General features: G+C 40.7%; 1 long non-coding RNA gene across 4 annotated transcripts in view; it reads left to right on the top strand.

The window, feature by feature from the left end:
- Positions 1 to 2,758: 2,758 nt before the first annotated feature.
- LOC135942103 (uncharacterized) overlaps positions 2,759 to 19,110 on the top strand; it is a 190,124-nt gene continuing 173,772 nt past the window's right edge. For 3 of the 4 annotated variants that reach the window (XR_010575046.1, XR_010575048.1, XR_010575047.1), the window contains exon 1: positions 2,760 to 3,014. This is a non-coding gene — a long non-coding RNA (uncharacterized LOC135942103). Of the gene's footprint in view, positions 3,015 to 19,110 lie in introns of all 4 variants that reach the window. The other variant, XR_010575049.1, reaches the window with a different exon arrangement.

Raw genomic sequence — 19,110 nt, 5'->3', positions numbered from 1 at the left:
TTTTTTTTGCAATGGAGAAAAATTCAGATGACTCCTGGGGTATAGAAGATACAGAAAAATATTTCTGCATGTAAATTTTGTAATTTTATTGAATGTAAAAATTTATTGATTCTTGTGTGATTTTAGCTTCTTTTGATATGGTAGATTTTAGAAAAGCTAACAATGTTTTTTTTTCAGAATGTCCAAAATGATCCAATTATCGATTGGTCTTATCAAAATACACCAAACGAGAAAATATTATTGCAGTGCCTCCTGCACTACGAAAATCTGCCAAGCTCACAAAAAATTACATCTAAAGATTCACATTTTTTGTGCGGTTTCATACATTAAACTACATTTTTAATTTTTTTAAAGTTTTTAATGCGAATTAAGTGCTGTGGCTTTTTGCGTATCGCAAAATATTTAATCGAGATTAAAATGAGCTCAAATGAAAGAAATGGAAAATTGAGATAAGCCCTTAATTTTGCAAAAGATGTACAATATGTATGCAACAGAAGCAATAAAAATAATATACATATTTACTAACGCGGCGACGAGACTGGTTTCATCGTATAATTTATTATAATGCCCTCTAATTGCTAGGATGAATTTGATATCAACCAAATCAAGTAGTCTCCTATCACAATGGTCAATTTTGCTGCGTCGATAGTTTGAATGCGTCCAGTGGAGCAGATGAAGTCATCAGCAACAAAAACAATCGCGAGATAAAATTGGCGAGGGAGCGAGCAAGCATAGTGCCTGGCTCGCGTCACACCAGGCAGGAAAGCAAAAAGCGGCGCACGTATGGTGCGTGTATCGCTGGGACAATGTATGGGTACTCGCACTCACGCACACAACGAACGCTAAACCGAAGATTAAAATCTGTCGGCGCGGCGGTGGCTGGCATGGCAGGGCTGCTGGGTGCCAGTGAGCGAGTTGGCTGCGCACGGCGGCGCGTTACTATTCATCCCGTCGTCGTCGCAGCAGCCAGCCTCAGCTCGGCAGCGCGCACAACCAGCCAGCAACACACAATTCCCCTATACATTTCCCATTGTTAAGGAAACAATGAGCTACAAATTAAATTGAGAAATACTTGCATTATTATTTCGTGGCATTGCGACGATCAATACGGAAAAGCCTTTATATCAACTCACAACAATAGATCTTTTGAAAACTCTCCATTTTTGTGTGTGAGCTCTAGCGCTCGCTCGCTGGCTCCGTCAATGGAGCCGCTTTTTTGCCTGTGTACACCAGCAGCAGCACCACCATTGCCGGCGCCGCCGCGCTCGGCTCTCGTATAATAATACACCCAACTTATTGAAGTCCCTTATTGTAAAATTTTCAATTCAGTTTTATTTTCGTGCCGTTGCTGCATGCATTATTGACTTTTGCAGCCTTTCTTCAGGCCTATTTATCGATTCGCACAGCAGCAGTTTTGATAATGGCATTTCGAGATCGACTTTTGTGCGAACACATTCAAACGGCTCTCTTTGCGTGCGTCTTTTGTGCATACGCAGAATAGAAAACGCGATTTATTCCAGGAATTGTGCTATAGGACCTTGCAAAAATCGAAGTTCGTGCGCGGGACAAGTCCAAGCACAAATTTCTACAGTAAAATCGAGAGTTGCTTGCTTCTTACAACATGAAATTTTAATTTAATTGAAAAAAATTCAAATTGGTAATTTTTTAACCCTGTCTCAAGCTGGCAACGCAAAACGAACTGTGAACATTGATCTCGATTTGTAATTTTTGTTATCTGTTGTACATATTTTATGTCTCATAAAATTTTCTTTCAATTATTTTCAAAATAATCAGTTAAAGAAACCGACGAAAAATTGTATATTGTTTATATCTCTTGATCTACTAGCAGACCATTTCAAACCTCCAATTTATCAAAATAAATCCAATAAACCGCCGAATTTGATCCTCTTTTACAATCGGTGTTGAATAGAAAATCTATTTTCGCCCCTGTTAATCAATAAGAAAAATGTTATGTTTTTTTAATTCATTTTTAACTGATAGTTGGCTTGGATATGTTAAACTCAGTCGTCCATTGGGGTAAACATAGTATCCTACTGATAAATGTTTTTCATTTAAATATTTGAATATTCACGGTTCTCGGAACTATGTACATAATATATCAATACGAGTGTAATTTAATAAATATGAATTAAAATTGCATCAAAAGAATTGAGCAGGATTGAAATAGTAATCACTAATCAATCATTTTGCAACGTTTCACCTTTCGGCTCGAGAGTTCATGTCTCCGAGTTTCACACCTGTGCGTGGAGCCACGCGAGTCTGCAGGTAGTTGAGCAGACACGGTCTTGCGGCCTAACTCACAATCAGTGCCTCCACTACCCCACTTACCATTCGCTCCCCCAAAAGCCTTTTTTTACTCATCGCTGGGATATACTTCATATATAGTATGAAACGCAATTATTACTATGCCCATTTTCCCTCAGCCTTCTTTTTTAATAACTCGGGCAATATTCAATATCGACTGTGACGGCAGTGGTGGCGGCACGGACGATTTTTTGTGCGCGCGATGCTTTCTATGCAATGTTGAGTCTATTGTTATGTTTTCAATGCGAAGAATGTAGGCTTTGTATTTTGGCTTTTGACTAGAACGAGATGAGGGGGAGTTGGTACAGATAAAAGATATTATGGAGTGAGCAGGAGAGAGAGAGAGAGAGAGAGAGCCGATGACGAGCACATTATTTCATACAAAAGTGGCGTGCGCGCGCACCGCCTGCCGTGGAGGTGGAGGCTCTCGAGGCCTTTGTTGGCAAATCATGGCTCAGTGCGAATCCGCCGGACGCGCCGCAAGGTGCCCCTCGCGCCCATGCGGCCCCCGGCACACCATGTGCCACCCCGCGCGGTGGGCTGTCACAGTGGACCAACCGATCAGTGCGCGTTGACAACCAGGATTACCTGACCACCTGTGCCCATCCTGCCAACTCGTGTTTTCATTACTGACGTTTGCGGTACTTCTCTTGGGGTGACACAACGTGCCTTTCATACTTTATGCTGAGGTAGGGGATAATCAAAACTTTTCACTCACCCGTTAAATTGAAAAATGCGATATAATCTTGAATGTCTTATCGTTTTTGTTCTCTCTAATGTTGTGGATGTTCTGGCAGCCCCTTCAATGTTTTAGTTAGTTGCGTGAAAAGTGTTTTTGCTCTATGATAAAGTTACAGTTCTCGCCGAGTTACAGTTTTCGCCTTTCAATGTTATTATAGTATAGGGACGACAGATTTGATGCGTGTAAACGGTAAAGTCGGCGAGAACTGTAGCTTTTCCATAACCCTATTTTCCTTTTTGCTGATCTTTTGAAATCACATTGTTTCATTAGATTATGTCATCGGGAGTGTATTATGGCAGTTAAAAATTGCCCCACAACTTGCGACTTTCCGACCCCAAAGATCAAATTGTAATTAATTTTCATTTTGAATGTTAATGAATATTCAGGATAATTTCTTAAAATTTAAATTTCATTCAACTGATACATAGATGAACTCATGCAGGTCGTGATGCTGTGTTAAAAATTAAAAATTTATTCCCTGCTTCGCGCAGGAAAGAACAATGCATTATGGGGTTAAAACTATTGTAGCGAAAAAAACCTAATTATACCATAACAGAAAAATCAAAATTGTGTAGTAGGTTTTAAAATAAAAACGATGCTCTCACGAAAAATGATTTAAATAAATCATTACTTGATATTCAACCTAAGCAATCAGATTTTGTGATTAATGAGCAGCTTAATATAGAAAAGTAATCGTGCAAAATTCCACTTGACCGTACCCCTTTGCTCATTGAATCGCAAATAATTGCTCGAGTATTTTAGCCGACTATATAACCAGGCAGCTTGCACATTGAATGAACGCACACACATGCACACATGGATGAGGGCAACAGCATGGTGGTGATACACTCAAAACCAGCCGAGGGCAGAGGGACTCTCTGTCGGGCAAAGCGGAGAGCATTCAATTCAAAATTTGATGTATTTTATGTCCTCAAATTGAATAGCGGCACTAGTTTTTGTTGAAATGCAAATTGAAAGGCAGCCGGCAGCACCGTTCAATGGAGAGCAGCAGCCGACGACGGCGAGATGCTTTTTGTCCTCGACAGCCGCATTTAAATGACGTATATGCGACTCTGAAGCGCACAAAAGGAGGTGTGACCACTCATTAGATAGAATTCATTTTCGGTCGCTAATCGGCGCAATCAATCGCCGCCGAAACTGGTGTGCTGCACACGCCTTTCTTTTCTATATTATGGCCCACCATGCATGCTATGTGGATTTTTATTCAATCAGCAAAATAACAAAAAGTCTACAGCAATCATAACAAAACTGGGCTTAAAAATCCTGAATTATAAATAATAGCTTTGGAGAAAATTAATATTTTATTTCTAAATTAACCACTGCGACTCAATAATATATCTTTAACTTTTACAACAGTTTCATTACAATTAATTTCCCGATTTCCTCAAGTGTTGATGCAAAACTGGATTAGAGTGAAATTTCACTAAAATCATGCTTGATGCTTGATTAGTATACATGATGAAATTATTTTCATTCATTTCAACGATTGGTTTAACGTTTAACCTCACTGCTACTTCATTCGTGCTGTTTTCATGTGCAGAACAGTCGCTAAATTTTCATTAAGGCCAACAATGAAATATTTTGAAATTGAAATGTACTTCAAGCACTTAGTGAAGACATTTTACCCCAAATCTTAAAGTTCTGCAGTGAGAACATTTCTCAAAATAATTTTGTGAGTCAAAAGAGTTCAGGATTTTTAAAAGCATTAATTTAGCTTAAAATTAATTTTTAAAGCAAATCAGCCTTATATTTTCAATTCATGTTTATTTATTGAAAAGTAACTGTTTCAGTCAACTCCCTCTAAGTCTTTGTAGGTTGGTGTATGGTCGAATTGCAACGTCAACGAGACAAAAGACGGCACCGCCGATGAGGCCCACACAGCGAGAGGCATGAAAGCAATATCGCGCGCCGCTGACACTTACTAATATTGGTACCAGTCCAACCAACTCTCCGCGCCGAAATGTCTCGCAACTCATAAAAATCAGTGATGTGTGGCATCTTTTTGTTTGAAATGTTACAGCGCACGTCGCCGTGTAACAAAAGTCTCTTGCTGCGTTTGTACTTTAATACCACGCAGTGCACAATGCTTTTGTTCAGCAAAATGACACAAACAACGCAACGAGCTCCTTTTTGCAATGCGATTCTCCAAAGTTGGTGTCCGATTTCAGGAAGGACGCATGTGACAAAATGGAAATGGGGGGCTGATGGCATTAACAAAAACAGTACTATATTGTTGATGGCTATAATAACGGAGTCCATTTTCAACGACTAGCTTTTAATTAATTAAATTGTATCCATACTGGTGAAATTTTTTCCTTTATGAAACCAAGAAATAACTATATCAAGTAGGCGATAATTCGGAAAACAATAGCAAAATGGTGCAAAAGCTACCAGGTATGGATTTAATCTCTCGCTGCATGGCGAGTCGCAACATTTTTTACATAATTTTCACATCTCTATGAGAAACTTACTCTGCGTTCTGCAGAAAATTATTTCATTATTTTTAACCCAACCTTAATAAAAAAAACTGATTGGAAAATGTATTTTTGGCAATTAAATGCCCCAGCAGTTTGAATTATTATATGCCTGGAAATTGTGTTTGTGAGTTCAGAGAATTTGGACTTCAATCACTTTTTTGTAGCTCTAATTCATAATTTAATAAGAACTGGCAAATTTCTCATCTCACTAAATTATTGCTTTTTGAAAATGAAAACCCGATAAATTTCTGCCGTTCTGGTTGTAATGATAATAATGATTGAAAACGCACCCCTTTTTACCACGCACGATCAAGGCTGCATCTCCGGCGATTAAGTGCACACGCGAGATACCGCTAGCTGCATGCTTTCGTCGCGGAGTGACGGCGTGGCGGAGAGCGATCATCAATGCAACCCTCTCCACCCCCTGCTCGCCCGCGAGTGTATTCAGATCGGCTGGAGCAGTCATCCGCCCTCTGCGCTTCCGCGGCAACGGCAACCACCCTCGATCGAGAGGACAATGCCGCCGCGGACCACCCCGCGAACCACCCCGCGAAAGATTTGCGGTGTCCCTCAAGAGTGCAAACGTCATTTAGCGCGGGGACATGAGCATTATCTCTCCACTCACGCCGCGTTTTTATGCTTCCTGCCCTGGATTATGCACGCCATATTGTTCTGGAGCACTGTTAAAATCGTTGCGATCTTCTCATTTAGCCACATGAGAGAGACGTAAAAATAATAAGTTCAATGTAACATAAACATCGTAAATTACGTTGGAAGTAATTGATTTAAAATGTATTTAAAAAAACGTGTACTACCCCAACCTTGAGACTAGGAAAGATTTTACCTGAATTACAACAAAAACTATGACATTTTGGTCGCAGGGAAGAGTTGACCAAATAATAATTCTTCTTTTAACACAGACTTGTTTAATCACCAACAGGACTGTAATACATTCAGTCAATTACAATTACAATAATATTTTATCACTAATGGCACTTACCCCAAATTCTTGGGTCCGCGAACTACTAAACGTCCGTTACAATGAACTGCCAAATGAAGAATGATACAATTTGAATATTCGCGTTAACAGTTAGAAAACAACAATGACAATTTGCGATTCTTACACGGCAACAATGAAATAATACAGACCAAATACAACAATCAAATCAACAATACGCTATAGTAGTCCCCTCCGTAGGCTGGAGGCCTGAAAGGAACATCCATATCTAACAGGTTGTTTTACTCGGCGGCCGTATCGAGTTGTATTTCTTGGTTGCTCGGCTGGCTCGACGCTGAGTGCAGGTTGGGGAGGTGGTTCGGGTGCGTGATCTTCTTGTTCGTCAGGTTCTTGCTCAGGTGGAGGAATGATATGTGGACTTGGTGCAAATTGAATCAATTTCGGAGGTGGGGCGATGAGAATGGGTGGCTCTGGCGCCAAGATGAAGGCGGGTTTCAGCCGGTCAATTGAAATGGATTTTGGCTTACCCTTAACTTCTAACTCGAAAGTTTTTTCGCCACGCTTGATGACTTTGAAGGGGCCTGTGTACGGCGGCGTCAATGCTGGTCTTACGGCGTCGGTTCGGATGAAACAATGGCTGGACTTGGCTAGCTCGGGGTGCACGAAAAATGCTCGGCCGCTATGATGCGCAGCTGGTGTTGGGCACATTTCCGCTGTATGCGCTTGAAGACTCGTCAGAAAATCTGGGGGTGAAAGAGAGAGCGATGGCGGCGGCACGAAAAATTGTCCTGGAAGGCGAAGTGGTTCGCCGTAAACTAGTTCGGCTGGGGAACAACCAAGGTCATCTTTCAGGACGGAGCGTAGGCCAAGTAGCACGGTTGACAGAGCTTTCGACCAGGGTGTCTTATGGCACATCAGAGCTGATTTCAAAGTGCGATGAAATCTTTCTACCATTCCGTTGCACTGAGGGTGGTACGCATTTGTATGGTTAACTTGAATACCTGCGTTGCTTGCAAATTGCTTGAACTGGTTTGAAATAAATTGTCTCCCTTGATCGCACACGAGAACTTTTGGAGTGCCGAAGCGGGCTATCCAGTTGTCTTTGAAGGCGCGGATGACATCTTCGGCGGTGATGGATTTCAGGGGAACGACTTCAGGCCATCGAGTGTAGCGGTCCACCATGGTTAGGCAGTACCTAAACTCTTCTGATATCGGAAGCGGACCAATAAGGTCGATGTGTATCACAGAATATCGTTCAGTTGGCGTCTTGAAGTGCTTAAGAGGAGCTTGCGTGTGTCTGGTTACCTTCGAGCGCTGACACTCGAGACATGCTCGAGCCCAAGTGTAACAATCTTTTCGCATCGATGGCCAAACGTATTTTGCAGACACCATTTTTGACGTTGACTTTGCGCCAGGGTGAGCCAGATTGTGAATGGTGTCAAAGGCAGGGCGGCGAAATTGCTTTGGAAGGAAAGGGCGCGCTTCTGAGGTTGTCGTGTCGCACCATAGCTGATACTTGCTGCCGGACACGGGAAACGGTTTAAGATTCAGACAGCTGGAAGGCGAGCGGTATTTTTTTATGTCTTCGTCATCCAGCTGCGCCTTGGCCACGTTTTCAGACGTCAATTCCAGGATTTCGACGGCTTCAATTCGAGACAGCGCGTCCGCCACCACATTTGCTTGTCCGGGAACGTACTGGATGTCAGTTGTAAATTCGGCGATATACTGCAGGTGACGAATTTGACGTGGAGTTCGATCTTCTTTTCTCACCTTGAATGCGGACGTCAATGGTTCCTGGTCGGTGTACACCTTAAACTGCCGGCCCTCAAGGAGATATCGAAATTTCTTTACTCCACTGTAGATAGCGAGCAGTTCGCGGTCATAGGTTGAGTAGTTCTTTTCAGCCGGAGTCAATTTCCTGCTGTAAAAGCTGAGCGGTTGCCACTGGTCATCGACGAGCTGCTGGACGACGGCGCCGATCGCAAAGTCCGACGCGTCGGTCACAAGAGCAAGCGGTGCACCATCGAGTGGATGAGCAAGCACTGTCGCCTTTGCCAGGGCTTCTTTTGTCTTCTCAAATGCTTCTTGTGCCTCATCTGTCCAATTTAGTGGGCGCTTTTTGGGGAGCCTCGGGCCCGCTAAGAGCGCATGCAGTGGAGATAGAAGGTGGGCTACTCGTGGAATAAACCTATGGTAATAATTGAGCAGGCCAAGGTATCGGGACAGTTGGTCGGTCGTTTTGGGCAGGGGAAACTCGGAAATCGCGGCTACTCGATCAGGCAGCGGACGAAGACCATCCTTGCTTACCTGGTAGCCGAGAAACTCCAATTCTTCGGCGCCAAAGCTGCATTTCTCGACGTTGAGTGTTAAGCCATTATCTTGGAGCTTTTCCATGACGGCGCGCAGGTGGCTGTGATGCTCCTCCCTTGTTCTTGAGGCGATGAGTAGGTCATCTACGAAGACGAAAACAAAGGGCAGTTGGCCTAAAATGCTGTCGATCAAATTTTGGAAGGTGGCGCCAGCGTTCCTTAGCCCGAATGGCATCTTCGGAAATACAAACAGGCCAAACGGCGTCGTTACTGCTGTCTTGTGTATGTCTTCTTCAGCCACGGGAATCTGAAGATAAGCTTTTTTCAGGTCCACTTTTGAAAATACCTGGCATCCGTGAAGGGCTGAAGAGCAGTCGTATATGTGACGAGTCGGGTAACGATTGGGAATGGTGCGTGCGTTTAGCTGGCGATAATCTCCACAGGGTCTGTAGGTCCCATCCTTTTTCAGGACGAGATGCAGCGCGGAGGCCCAGTCACTCTCCCCTCGCCGAACTTCTCCTCGCTGCTCCATTTCCTCGAAGAGCTGACGGGCGATTTTTAGCTTGTCTGGGGCGAGGCGACGGAATTTTTCATGGTGTGGAGAGCCTTCTGTGGTGGGAATTCGATGAATGGCTTTGTGTCTGACAGGTTGGTTGAGATCCGGAGGTTTGAAAAGTTCAGGGAAGTCCTTCAACGTGCTGTAGTATTCGTTCGACGAATCGACCATTTTGACAGAGCAGGGCGAATTTGAGGGCTCGGCGATACCTTCAACCGAAAGGTTGGTTATCTTATCGACGAGAGTCCCCTCGTCCAAGTGCACGGCCATCTTGTGCTTGGCCAAAAAATCAGCTCCTAGAATTGGGCGGTCGACGTCAGCAACTACAAAGACGTGTTCGAATCTTCTCCGGAAACCAAATGTAAGGTTGAGGGTTATAAATCCGTATGTGTCAATGCTATTGCTGTTTGCTGCAGTGAGCACTAGGTCAGTTGTCTTGGATCTCTTTGGAAGCAGCTTTGCAGGAAGGACACTCACTTCTGCGCCGGTGTCTATGAGAAACGTGCGGTCTGTTTGCGGGTCATATATGAAGAGACGTTTGGTAGACTTTTGGGGGCTCAGCACCGCCTCTACTGCTGGGCGCCCTTTTCGTTTTCCAACTTGTCATTTTCAGCGCGGCTCTTCATGAATTGCTGGAAGTGGCGGCAGCCGTTGACGCAGCGGCGTGCTTTCTTAGCAAACCTGTCGTGGTAGAAACAAAGGTCGGTCTGCACGAGTCGTGCGTTCAGAGACCTGCTTCGACCGCGGTCGGGTTGGCGTCCTCGCTCGTCCTTCTCCATGAGGTTGAGAAGCTTGGCAATATTTTCCTCGATTAAGGCTACTCGAGCTTCGAGAGATTTGGGCTTTTGCACTGCAGCGACAGATACAGTTGCAGGTGCACTTGCTGCTTGAGAAGGCATTGCAGCACCATAAGCATCGTACAGGGCGTCAGCTGCCTCTGCTGCCTTCGTCAAATCCGAAGCGAGAATCAGGGCAGGGTGCCATCCGGCGGGCAGAGCATTGCGCCAGCATTTCGTGAGCTCTTCGATGAAGATTGGATTGGTGCGCAATTCATCGTTCGCACAATTTCTCAGGCGGTTCAAAAATTCAGAAGGACGCAAAGTCCCCATCTGCAAGGCTTGCATTTTCTCGACGCTTGCTGTGAAGCTTTTTGGCTTGAGAGTCTGCAGCAGAACATTCTTCAATGACGTATATGGCATTTCAGTCGGCTTACTGGTGATGAGGTCCCGCGCCGCGTCTCCGATTTCGTGTAGCATAACATCTCTGGCGAGAATGTGATATTTCACGGCCTCATCGGTGATGCCTTCGATGTCAAACGCTGATTCCAGCAGAGCGAAGAACATGTCGAGCGAGAGCGGCGTGAATGGTACGGATAAGAAATCGGCGTTGTACCGACGCTGCGGAGCAGTCGTGGATCCAGCTTGGGCCATGATCGTGATGGAACCTCTTCACACTAAGTTCAATGCGGGGTCACCAAATTTGGTCGCAGGGAAGAGTTGACCAAATAATAATTCTTCTTTTAACACAGACTTGTTTAATCACCAACAGGACTGTAATACATTCAGTCAATTACAATTACAATAATATTTTATCACTAATGGCACTTACCCCAAATTCTTGGGTCCGCGAACTACTAAACGTCCGTTACAATGAACTGCCAAATGAAGAATGATACAATTTGAATATTCGCGTTAACAGTTAGAAAACAACAATGACAATTTGCGATTCTTACACGGCAACAATGAAATAATACAGACCAAATACAACAATCAAATCAACAATACGCTATAACATCAATATGACATCAATAGCATAACATTGTGCTATTGATGACTCATGCAACAAAAAATTATAACGAAACAAATAATACATACTAAAATGAGATTGGAGATTATGAATTTTTTTTAAGGAACCAGACACCAGATATAAGCCAACAATCCTGAAACCTAAAGGAAGTTTCCTTTTCTTCCTTTTGCCCCCCCCCCCCCCTGAAAATAATTTGGCTGGGATCATTGTCTCTATCTAACATCAAACTTGTCAAAGCGTCAAAATATATCGACCTAATTTATTAATTCTCCATTCAGATACACATTACAGCAAAAACATAGGGACAATCAAAACAACTATACAAAAAACGCAACATATTATACCAGAAGTTATTATAATAAATAAGAAAATCAGATTTTAAAATTTATTCAATCTGATCGAATCACAGCTTAATTAAAGAGCATTTTCATGTCTGCTTATTTAATAAACATAAAAATTTATCTCTGTGACACGCGAAGTTTTACAGACAAATTTTGTAAAATCGCTTTTACCTTCAATACATACCATCTAATAATTTGTAAAATGGTCCCCTCAGAGAATGCCGTTCATCTATATTGTTTATTGCAACGAGAAGAATCAAAATCAAGAGAAAAATCATTACCCGTTTAATTTTCCGGGGATGAGGCAAAATCTGAAATTTCACTCTTTCTTTGTCCGTCCTGATGATCCTAATTTTATTATTGCGCATTGACGTAACGACAACAAAAATGATTAAAATTGTTTTTTCAATAGTTACTATCCCAATAGGCAGACAACAAAGAATATTAAGGCTACAAAATTGTAAAAGAAAAATAACATTTCACATGCTCTCCTACTGTAAATTCCTTGTTGTGTGCCCCTGGGAGTAGCCGTTATAAAATTTTATTTATTAATTAAAATCATTCCATAACATTTATTAGAGATAAAAATGTTGCTAAATTCCATAAAAAAAATTGGATAACTCTCTACCACACCAATGCAATTGAAGTGAAAGTCTGACTTAATTAAAACATCAAAATTAATGCTGATTGATGCCACCATTTAGTTTAATATTCAGCACGTAGCTAGCAAGTGTGAAGAAACTAATCACTCAAAACATGATTGCGTGTGATTCAAAAAGTTGCAAAACGTGAGAGTTCACAATAGGATCGGAATTGCGATGCAAGCACAAATTGCACTTTTTCGTGTAGTGAACGAGAACAAAGTGAGGAACGAAGGCGGCAGCGAAATATTTAAAAAAAGAGCACACACAGCAGTCAATTTGCCTATTGAAATAAAAATCTTTTCATAATTTAACCTTTTCACCATCACTCTCTTTTCATGCAAGTTCTCTTTCAGAAATTTTGTCGTCTTGTGTATGTGTGTATGAATAAGAGTGAGCAAAAGAGAGAGGAGTAGAAGGAGGAGGGAATCTAAGTTTTTTCATATATATTTGGCGTGGAGCGGGAGGAGGAAAATATATTTCAGCAGTAGCAGCAGAAGCGGAGACGAATTGTAAAGATTGAATGAAAGAGTGGTGAATGCAGCTCAGATTGAAGCAACAATGATGCTGGCTGGGTGACTGGGGGTAGCTTGGAGGTCGCGTCTTTACAAAACTCCATCCCATAGTAGGCTGCTTTGCTCCTGAATAGTGTTAATTTTGTCGTGATGCCAGTCAGTTTCATGTATACATATAAGCAAGTCCGCTTCACTTTTATATCCCAGCGCCGGCGCCGCTGCCGCCGCCGTCGTCACATCTCTGCTCGCTCCGTCCATCCTCTCGCGTGTACACTTTTCGTGTATTTTTGCCTTTCATCAATACACTTGCTCCTTACTTCAGCCAGTTACTCTTCTTTCACCCCGTCAACGGGGAAGTTCGCGATCTCAAAAGGGACACACCACGCGCGTGTAGGTGGGTGAGCATCAGGCGACGGCGAAAAGGGAAATTTGCTGCTACCGGCATCGAACAGTTAGTTGACACTTGCTCAGTGGTTTCTCTCAGTACATTTGCACCCTACACCGCATGGAGTTCCTTAAAACACGCTATTCTATTTATTGCAGTTTCCACCTTGCAACCGCGGAAAGCTTCTCAATGGAACAAGTTGATTTTATTTTTCAGGGATATATATTTTTATGAAATAGTTATAGGAATCTACACGTCATAGACGTGTTTATTCTCACTTAAATAAATTCAAAATTATATTCAGTGTTAATAATGTACTTCCAAGGAGAGTAACTATGTAAATCGGATTAAGCTCAATGAGTTAATTTTTAACATTGTCAGTCCACACAGGTTTTGTGGTCATGCAAAATAACTTTGTCACGCCACTACTTGCTTCTATGCACCATTAGAGAACAAACAAATATACCTCTGCTCGGTGCAGCAACCCTTCACATAAGGATTGGGATTCATTATGATCCATTTAGCAAGAGCTGAATAACGAAAATTCATTTTTCTCTCTCATTTTAAAAAAGACTTTATGCTTTAATGCTAGTGTTAGTGAAGAGGTAACTGATTAAACAACAATTCTATATTATCAGAGCAAAAAGATTTGGAATTATATATTACTTGGGTTTAGCACGTTAATACCGTCTGAATTTACCACTGCTAGTCTAATCCTGACAAAAAAGCTTATAGAAAATCAGGCTTACAAGACATTAAAAAATCACTGAGAGGGCTTGCAGCGATTTGCGGTATTTTTTAGTGATGGAAAAACGCGAAAATCACATTAATTGGCATGTAAGAATACAGTGAATTTTTAATTTTTGTTTGAATCACTTAACTAAATTGATAAAAATTAATTAGTGTATTAGAAACCCACAAAATGAGTAGAACAGGTGAGCTAAATTTTTCTTTTTGCGGAAATCTGCAAAAATATTTTGTAATATTTTGTTTGATTGACTATGGAAATCATGCTCTAAATGAGGTTTCCATTTTCCTTCGAACAAGAAACTAGCTAATCCAATTAAATTCTAATTCGGCTAAAAAACAATTAAATAATCCAATTTATAATTAAATATGAAAAATTAGATACGTTTTTAATGCATGCATAACCCGACTACCGCAAATAATATTTATCTGGCTATTTCCATTTTCTTATGATGTAAAATTAATGATGAAATACTAATTCAACTCTTATTTATTATGGACGTTTTTGATTTTCCACATCCATTTATTCTCCACTGACCAATTTTTCCAAATTTATGTCACACATAAAATAAATAAATTCTCCCTGCACAGCACTCTGAAGAAGCAATTTCTATGGAAAATCGGTAAGAAGGTGCACGCTTTGTGGAGAGAGCGCTCGACGCCGGTGTTATTGTTGCTGCCGCTGCAGCAGCGGCAAAATATGATGTGAATACAATGGGCGGCATTTGAATAATATAAAAGTTGTTGATGGCACATGGAGCTTGCCCGTCGCGGATAATGCGTGCAGCAGAGATGATACATATTCATTCTCAACAACGACGACGAGCACTTAGACACTCTCATTCGGCTGGCAGGGTGCTTTCCTCGAGCGGCAGAATGAGATTTATGCCAGCCATCAGTGCAGCAGGTCGCCTTTTCTTCCGCCGCCCAACGCACACACGCACGCCTTTTGTGCGTTGCGCAAGTACCAGAATAAAATGCTCCAAATTGCTGCTCTCGAATCGGCAATTTCTGCAATCTGCATAGGCCAGTGTGCTAAGGAAAAATCGTTCTCATGTGCTTTTGAATTCGATATGAGGCGTGCCGTGTGGTGTTCCTATCATTAAATTAAATTTTAAAAAACAAAAACAGCTTGAAATAAGGTAGTTGAATTATTTTTACAATTGAGGAAATGATACATGTCTAAGCAGATTTCATCGCAGAATTGGCAAACACAATTAGCAGAAACATCTAGATGAAAACGTTTGTCTTTACATAACAGAAAATGATAACCATTGAAAGAGTATCTCGTAAAAACATTTCGATCTTTACAATAGGGTAGCCACCAGTTCTTGTTTGTCATAGCAGGGGTACTGTAAAAATTAGGGTGAATATTTTGTTTTTTATGCATCATATTATCCAAGAATTTAATATACACAGGTGTGTCTGACAGGGAGAATTTTGTCTTTATGTCATTTACAAAATAATCAGTCTCAACTAGCTCATATACAAATCTTGATTTCATTCTCTTATCGACACATAAGGCTTTCTTAAAAAATCTTGACTTTGCACATTCAAGATTATTTAAGTCTTTTAAAGTCAAGTATTTCCAGACAGCTTCAATACCATATTAGGCAACAGGAGAAATAGCTAAATCAAATAATTTTTTGGCTGTGACAATAGAACTTTTTGACAAATTTTTAATTTTGCCTGTTGCAAATATTGAGGCTTTAACTCTCTTATCGATATGTTTGGTAAAACATACACCTGCAGTTTGGAAAGTAACTCCGAGATAATTAATTGAAGAGCAGAAGGTAATTTTATTCTGTTTTTCCCAGTTCAACTCTGCTATAGCGACCGTGACCACCGGCTCTGAATTTCATGACTTGGCATTTCTTTTCGTTTAATTTTAAACATCTTATAGCTAGGTAGTCTGTAATTCTGGGCAATAAAATGGAAAAATCATTTAAATTTTAATAAATAATTCAAACTACCTTATTTCAAGCTGCTAAATATAAGAAATTGCAGTTAAATAATATCGTTATATAATGTACTCTGTGTTGTACACCGTTGGTGTCTAATGAAATAAATAATAAAAAAACAAAAACAACATATGGGGAATTTAGTTAAACTATAATATGTATGCATTTAAAAATGGCTCCTATTTCGTGAGGATTTTACTGAGGGTGGGTGGTGTAGAAATAACTTTTGAAAGAGAAAATTACTAACGCACGTTCTCGTACATCGTCGTATAGAGCAACTGTTTCGTACTGTCTGGCCTCATTAGCAGTATTTTTTCAAAGAAAATATTTATTTACGAACATAACAAGTAAAGGCAATGCAGACAAATTATCAGCTGGTGCCCGGTCAGCTGCTAATCGCAGCCAGATCAAAAAATTGTACTACAAAATACTATTTTGTGTCCACACAAAACGAGTATTGTAACACGAGAAATATATTTAAACTATATTACGAGAAAAGCCGTTTCTTTACTTACTGTTTCACTTGATTTTTATCTCAGAGTTCTTTTAATTCATGAGGTAGTTGATTCCACATTTCAGTTTTTGTAATATATAATTTGAAGTTCAAGCAAAATATTTACTGTTCATCGTGGGTTCTATTGCAGGATTAAATTCAATCAGTCTTATTTAGCATATTTGTGCATACCTGCAAAACAAAATAACACACAGGCAGAGAATACTGCAGAGGATTCCCACTCACCAGTCGTTGAAAACTCCCTTCTGATTACAGAAAAGAGATCCAAAAGTGACGGCAAATCTTCGTCCTCGCCGGCCACCACATGTCTTGCCTGCGACACAACTCTCGCAAAATTCAAATGCCACAATATTCGCAATATTGTGTACATTTGCTAAGCTAAGAAAACAAAAACGATACATCGTCTTCATTTAATTTGTAAAATACCAGACCTTAAAGTCACCGTCATCCAGATGAGTATTTTTAACTTTCGAATAAAAAATATCTTTGGCAATATATTATGCAGGAAACGAAGGAAACAAGTTTGCAGTTTACTTTAACAATTAAATTTAGCGATGTCGCTTGTTCAAGATTTTTCTAATAGATAGGTTGGAATAAATGCGGTACTATGATATCAAATTAATCAAAATTAAGGTGATTAATTGCCTCATGGGTAAAAACATTAATAGCATTTGGATCTTTTGAATATTCGTCATCTTCACATTCAACGGGTGAGTCTATACGTGAGTGTCTTTCTCAGAGAGTAATAAAGCAATATCTGCAATTCGTTCTAAATTGTGATAATTAAGTTTGAATAAAATACATGGAAATTCTTTGATGAAATTACTGGCTAAAACGATTGAAATGTTTTCGAAATGTAGACACCCATTTGGATGGCGTGTCAGACTGCGGATAGATTGAGTGTGCGATCCTTTACGCATACGCCAATTGTTGAGCCAGGTGTGGACCAAAATGCTCGAGCTGCCTGCGGGAGGTCTCCAAATGATCTAGCAGTTATGTTTAGACGGATAAAAAACGCGTCAGCAGACACATGCTGTTGATTTTATGCTATAATATCACGCTTTCACTCCACCCTGAAATATATCATTAAGAGGGAATGCTCATCTGCACACACATAATGTGCTTCTACAACAAAAAGTGACAGCAATATTTTCGATTTGCTTTTTATTTGACCGAAACAAATTCACGAATTTCACTCCATCTGAGAGCTCTGCGACACCATATGCGTGAAAAAGCAAGCATATACAATGAGAGCGAAACAGACGGTGCTGCTCACACAAATTTAACGGCGCAGGTAAAATGTGTCTGGGGCTGCTATAATTAGTTGATGTAGCAGCGGTAGAGGGGTGGTTTTATTCATTGTAAACTATTAGAGACGTCGCATATGCCGCACTGGTCGCTCCAATATTGGCTATAGTGTTGGTGTGATCCTCATTCCTCACATTTATACTTTTTAATTTTAAACAACTTAAATATAAATCATTAGGAAACTGTAAAAATGGCTAAGCATACATCAATGAAATTTACGGTAATGTTGATATACAAATCCCCTCGCGAATAAAACATCTTAATGGGAAAAAATACTTTATTTTACTAAAAGATTTTCCCACAGTTCCAATTATCTGTGTAGATCTCTTAATTTATTTTTCAGAAAATAAATTGTTCAGCTTCGTTTAAAATTTAATAATTTAACTGTCCAAACTTAAATGTCTTCATGGAAAATACGAGCTGTAAAAAAGCAAAACGTCTCTCAATGCAGATACCAACTTTTTACCCATTACACTAATTTTCAGTTTTCAATATGGTCCCGCACAATTCGAATAGCAAATTTTGCGTGTGTACCTCTTTCAAATGAAATATCACAAGGAAAATCGATCAGAGAGAGAGAGAGAGAGAGAGAGAGAGAGAGAGAGAGAGAGAGAGAGAGAGAGAGAGAGAGAGAGAGAGAGTGCGAAACGAGACAATTAAGTCGGTGTGTTTGCCATTTGGCGCCCTTTTACACAGAATCAGTGTGGCAGCAGCGAGCTGCACGCGGCTGTCATTGTGTGAAACACCTGCTGAAGAATAAAATAATCAGTGTAGCAGCACGGCTCGCACATCGCACAAAAGGAGGAAACGAACCGGCAGAGAGCAGTTTTGTTCGTCGCGGCGTCGCCGTCGCGTCGTCGTTTGTTTTCAAAAAATAAATTACATAAAAATTACTCCAACTTGTCTTTTTATCTGTCATTCCATCATCTCTCGCTCATTCTCGTGCGTCCTTCCCTTTTGTTCGCGCTACCCACCTACCTGCCTATACCTCTTTGCTGGCGCGCGCACACAATGCAAACAACAAACACAAACGTGGCTCTCTCTCTTTCTCTCTCTCTCTCATACATACACACAATTCTTTTTATAATATACATTTTCATATACAAAATAATATAAAAAGCGGCGGGCGGAGACGAAAGAGAGGAAGAAAAGAACGAAGAAAAGTGCGCGCGCGGCTGGTGCACGTACACACACAACACTCGGCGACCAGCAAGCAACAAACACGCTGCGCGCTCTTTCATATCATCATCTGAACCTCTTTTCTCACTCCACAAAACTCTTTGCATTCATATCTTTTCATAATTTTTTTCTCTTTCTTTACATTTTTTGTTCTTTTTTATATTTAACAAAAGCGCATCATTTTCTATGACACTTAAAAAGCAGGCAGCGCGGGAGAGAGAGAGAGAGAGAGAGAGAGAGAGAGAGAGAGAGAGTACGTTCCAAAATGGCTGACTTTTTTATTCATTGTCTTTTTTGTTACATTCTTTGTATGTGTAGATGTTTG

This window comes from Cloeon dipterum, chromosome 4 (genome assembly GCF_949628265.1).
Source record: "Cloeon dipterum chromosome 4, ieCloDipt1.1, whole genome shotgun sequence".
Taxonomy (NCBI): Eukaryota; Metazoa; Arthropoda; class Insecta; order Ephemeroptera; family Baetidae; genus Cloeon; species Cloeon dipterum.
Note: the sequence above shows the minus strand (reverse complement) of the source record. Positions and strands in the feature narration are given on the sequence as shown.